Source organism: Triticum aestivum, chromosome 5D (assembly GCF_018294505.1).
Source record: "Triticum aestivum cultivar Chinese Spring chromosome 5D, IWGSC CS RefSeq v2.1, whole genome shotgun sequence".
Classification (NCBI taxonomy): Eukaryota; Viridiplantae; Streptophyta; class Magnoliopsida; order Poales; family Poaceae; genus Triticum; species Triticum aestivum.
Window position 1 is genome coordinate 5,924,296 of NC_057808.1, and position 5,864 is coordinate 5,930,159.

Here is a 5,864-nt window from a genome sequence, read left to right on the forward strand (position 1 = left end):
CACGATCTCATGGTCTAAGGAAAAAATACTTGACATTGGAAAAGCTCTAGCAAACGAAACTACACGATCTTTTATGCTATGCTTAAGTTGGGTCTTGTCCATCACATCATTCTCCTAATGATGTGATCCCGTTATCAGTGACATCCTATGTCCATAGTCAGGAAACCATGACTATCTGTTGATCAACGAGCTAGTCAACTAGAGGCTTACTAGGGACAGGTTGTGGTCTATGTATTCACACATGTATTACGATTTCCGGACAATACAATTATAGCATGAATAATAGACTATTATCATGAACACAGAAATATAATAATAACCATTTATTATTGCCTCTAGGGCATATTTCCAACAGTCTCCCACTTGCACTAGAGTCAATAATCTAGTTACATTGTGATGAATCGAACACCCATTGCGTCCTGGTGTTGATCATGTTTTGCCCTAGGGAGAGGTTTAGTCAACGGATCTGCTACATTCAGGTCCGTGTGCACTTTACAAATATCTATGTCTCCATTTTGAACACTTTCACGAATGGAGTTGAAGCGACGCTTGATATGTCTGGTCTTCCTGTGAAACCTGGGCTCCTTCGCAAGGGCAATAGCTCCAGTGTTGTCACAAAAGAGAGTCATTGGGCCCGACGCATTGGGAATCACCCCTAGGTCGGTAATGAACTCCTTCATCCAGACTGCTTCCTGTGCTGCCTCCGAGGCTGCCATGTATTCCGCTTCACATGTAGATCCCGCCACGACGCTTTGCTTGCAACTGCACCAGCTTACTGCTCCTCTATTCAAAATATACACGTATCCGGTCTGTGACTTCGAGTCATCCGGATCTGTGTCGAAGCTAGCGTCGACGTAACCCTTTACGACGAGCTCTTCGTCACCTCCATAAACGAGAAACATATCCTTAGTCCTCTTCAGGTACTTCAGGATATTCTTGACCGCTGTCCAGTGTTCCTTGCCGGGATTACTTTGGTACCTTCCTACCAAACTTACGGCAAGGTTTACATCAGGTCTGGTACACAGCATGGCATACATAATAGACCCTATGGCCGAGGCATAGGGGATGACACTCATCTGTTCTATATCTTCTGCCGTGGTCGGGCATTGAGCCGTGCTCAATTGCACACCTTGCAATACAGGCAAGAACCCCTTCTTGGACTGATCCATACTGAACTTCTTCAATATCTTGTCAAGGTATGTACTCTGTGAAAGACCAATGAGGCGTCTTGATCTATCTCTATAGATTTTGATGCCTAATATATAAGCAGCTTCTCCAAGGTCCTTCATTGAAAATCTCTCCCCTATTCCATGCACGATATGATACCCTTGTGTCACACTCACATCCATAAATCCTCTCTCTCTCTCTCTCTCTCTAGAAAACAACACAATGAGCAAATAGAAATATGTGGCCTCCATAGTTCTGAAATCACAAAAAAGGCCACCCCAAGGCTCGGTCCTAAACCTATTAGAACTTAAGTTTGGACGGTGCAGCGCCAGCTGGTCACTGGTCTGCACCGCCGCCACAGAGCTGGGGCGTCCTCCCTACTCGCCCCAATGGTGGATTTTTTGCTGAGTGGTCACCCCCCTTCGCCATGGCACATAACATTTCTCTCTCCTTCGATCAAAAACATAATTTGGCACAATGCCTCTCACTGGCAGCATCTTGATGGTACTTTGATAGCATCACACCCCCACCCCCCCCACACACAAAAGTACACCTCTTAAGTTTAAAATTAGGGGGTTTTATCTTAAAAAAGAGAGGAATTTAGGTACTCAAAAAGATAAGTTTGTTATTAATTATTGAATATAATAATAGGGGAAGCATCCAATCCAGCCCAAAGGAAAATAGAATAAAGAGCCGCCCTTGTCCTCCTCCTCCTATTCTTCTCTCCTCTTTCCCTTCCCCTTCCTCTCCACGAACCCGAACGCGCCATGACGAGCTCCTCGACGCTGTCCCGTAAGGTATCAAACCCTAACCCTTCTCCCCTCCAATCCACCCGGTTCGCCGCCGAGGGAGCCCCAGATTGGCCGTTTCCGCGCACGATCGGATTGAAAATCTCTTCCCTTTTCCATGCACGATATGATACCCTTGTGTCACACTCACATCCATAAATCCCCCCCTCTCTCTCTCTAGAAAACAACAAAATGAACAAATGGAAATATGTGGCCTCCATAGTTCTGACATCACAAAAAAGGCCACCCCAAGGCTCGGTCCTAAACCTATTAGAACTTAAGTTTGGACGGTGCAGCGCCAGCTGGTCACTGGTCTGCACCGCCGCCACAAAACTGGGGCGTCCGCCCTACTCGCCCCAATGGTGGATTTTTTGCTGAGCCGTCACCCCCGTTCCCCATGGCACATAACATTTGTCTCTCCTTCGATCAAAAACATAATTTGGCACAATGCCTCTCACTGGCAGCATCTTGATGGTACTTTCATAGCATCACACCCCCCACCCCCCCCCACACACAAAAGTACACCTCTTAAGTTTAAAATTAGGGGGTTTTATCTTAAAAAAGAGAGGAATTTAGGTACTCAAAAAGATAAGTTTGTTATTAATTATTGAATATAATAATAGGGGAAGCATCCAATCCAGCCCAAAGGAAAATAGAATAAAGAGCCGCCCTTGTCCTCCTCCTCCTCTTCTTCTCTCCTCTTTCCCTTCCCCTTCCTTCCACGAACCCGAACGCGCCATGACGAGCTCCTCGACGCCGTCCCGTAAGGTATCAAACCCTAACCCTTCTCCCCTCCAATCCACCCGGTTCGCCGCTGAGGGAGCCCTAGATTGGCCGTTTCCGCGCACGATCGGATTGAAAATCTCCCCCCTTTTCCATGCATGATATGATACCCTTGTGTCACACTCACATCCATAAATCCCCCCCCCTCTCTCTCTAGAAAACAACACAATGAACAAATGGAAATATGTGGCCTCCATAGTTCTCAAATCACAAAAGAGGCCACCCCAAGGCTCGGTCCTAAACCTATTTGAACTTAAGTTTGGACGGTGCAGCGCCAGCTGGTCACTGGTCTGCACCGCTGCCACAGAGCTGGGGCGTCCGCCCTACTCGCCCCAATGGTGGATTTTTTGCTGAGTCGTCACCCCTCTTCGCCATGGCACATAAGACTTGTCTCTCCTTCGATCAAAAACATAATTTGGCACAATGCCTCTCACTGGCAGCATCTTGATGGTACTTTCATAGCATCACACCACCCCAGCCCCCCTACACACAAAAGTACACCTGTTATGTTTAAAATTAGGGGGTTTTATCTTAAAAAATAGAGGAATTTAGGTACTCAAAAAGATAAGTTTGTTATTAATTATTGAATATAATAATAGGGGAAGCATCCAATCCAGCCCAAATGAAAATAGAATAAAGAGCCGCCCTTGTCCTCCTCCTCCTCTTCTTCTCTCCTCTTTCCCTTCCCCTTCCTCTCCACGAACCCGAACGCGCTATGACGAGCTCCTCGACGCCGTCCCGTAAGGTATCAAACCCTAACCCTTCTCCCCTCCAATCCACCCGGTTCGCCGCCGAGGGAGCCCCAGATTGGCCGTTTCCGCGCACGATCGGATTGAAAATCTCTCCCCTTTTCCATGCACGATATGATACCCTTGTGTCACACTCACATCCATAAATCCCCGCCCCTCTCTCTCTCTCTCTCTAGAAAACAACACAATGAACAAATGGAAATATGTGGCCTCCGTAGTTCTGAAATCACAAAAAAGGCCACCCCAAGGCTCGGTCCTAAACCTATTAGAACTTAAGTTTGGACGGTGCAGCGCCAGCTGGTCACTGGTCTGCACCGCCGCCACAGAGCTGTTGGGAATCGTAGCATAATTTAAAATTTTCCTACGCTCACCAAGATGCATCTATGGAGTCTACTAGCAACGAGGGGAAAGGAGTGGATCTACATACCCTTGTAGATCGCGAGCGGAAGCGTTCCAATGAACGTGGATGACGGAGTCGTACTCGCCGTGATCCAAATCACCGATGACCGAGTGCCGAACGGACGGCACCTCCGCGTTCAACACACGTACGGTGCAGCGACGTCTCCTCCTTCTTGATCCAGCAAGGGGGAAGGAGAGGTTGATGGAGATCCAACAGCACGACGGCGTGGTGGTGGATGTAGCGGGTCTCCGGCAGGGCTTCGCCGAGCTTCTGCGAGAGAGAGAGAGGTGTTGCAGGGGAGGAGGGAGGCGCCCAAGGCTTAGATGTTGCTGCCCTCCCTTCCCCCCACTATATATAGGGCCAAGGGAGAGGGGGGGCGCAGCCTTGCCCCTTCCTTCAAGGAAGGGTGCGGCCAGGGGGGAGTCCTTCCCCCCCAAGGCACCTCGGAGGTGCCTTCCCCCTTTAGGACTCTCCCTTCTTTCTTATCTCTTGCGCATGGGCCTCTTGGGGCTGGTGCCCTTGGCCCATATAGGCCAAGGCGCACCCCTTACAGCCCATGTGGCCCCCCGGGGCTGGTGGACCCCCGGACCCCTTTCGGCACTCCCGGTACAATACCGATAAAGCGCGAAACTTTTCCGGCGACCAAAATAAGACTTCCCATATATAAATCTTTACCTCCGGACCATTCCGGAACCTCTCGTGACGTCCGGGATCTCATCCGGGACTCCGAACAACTTTCGGGTTTCCGCATACATATATCTCTACAACCCTAGCGTCACCGGACCTTAAGTGTGTAGACCCTACGGGTTTGGGAGACATGCAGACATGACCGAGACGCCTCTCCGGTCAATAACCAACAGCGGGATCTGGATACCCATGTTGGCTCCCACATGTTCCACGATGATATCATCGGATGAACCACGGTGTCGAGGATTCAATCAATCCGTATGCAATTCCCTTTGTCAATCGGTATGTTACTTGCCCGAGATTCGATCGTCGGTATCCCAATACCTTGTTCAATCTCGTTACCGGCAAGTCTCTTTAGTCGTACCGCAATGCATGATCCCGTGACCAATGCCTTGGTCACATTGAGCTCATTATGATGATGCATTACCGAGTGGGCCCAGAGATACCTCTCCGTTTACACGAAGTGACAAATCCCAGTCTCGATCCGTGCCAACCCAACAGACACTTTCGGAGATACCCGTAATGCACCTTTATAGTCACCCAGTTACGTTGTGACGTTTGGCACACCCAAAGCACTCCTACGGTATCCGGGAGTTGCACGATCTCATGGTCTAAGGAAAAAATACTTGACATTGGAAAAGCTCTAGCAAACGAAACTACACGATCTTTTATGCTATGCTTAAGTTGGGTCTTGTCCATCACATCATTCTCCTAATGATGTGATCCCGTTATCAGTGACATCCTATGTCCATAGTCAGGAAACCATGACTATCTGTTGATCAACGAGCTAGTCAACTAGAGGCTTACTAGGGACAGGTTGTGGTCTATGTATTCACACATGTATTACGATTTCCGGACAATACAATTATAGCATGAATAATAGACTATTATCATGAACACAGAAATATAATAATAACCATTTATTATTGCCTCTAGGGCATATTTCCAACAGTCTCCCACTTGCACTAGAGTCAATAATCTAGTTACATTGTGATGAATCGAACACCCATTGCGTCCTGGTGTTGATCATGTTTTGCCCTAGGGAGAGGTTTAGTCAACGGATCTGCTACATTCAGGTCCGTGTGCACTTTACAAATATCTATGTCTCCATTTTGAACACTTTCACGAATGGAGTTGAAGCGACGCTTGATATGTCTGGTCTTCCTGTGAAACCTGGGCTCCTTCGCAAGGGCAATAGCTCCAGTGTTGTCACAAAAGAGAGTCATTGGGCCCGACGCATTGGGAATCACCCCTAGGTCGGTAATGAACTCCTTCATCCAGACTGCTTCC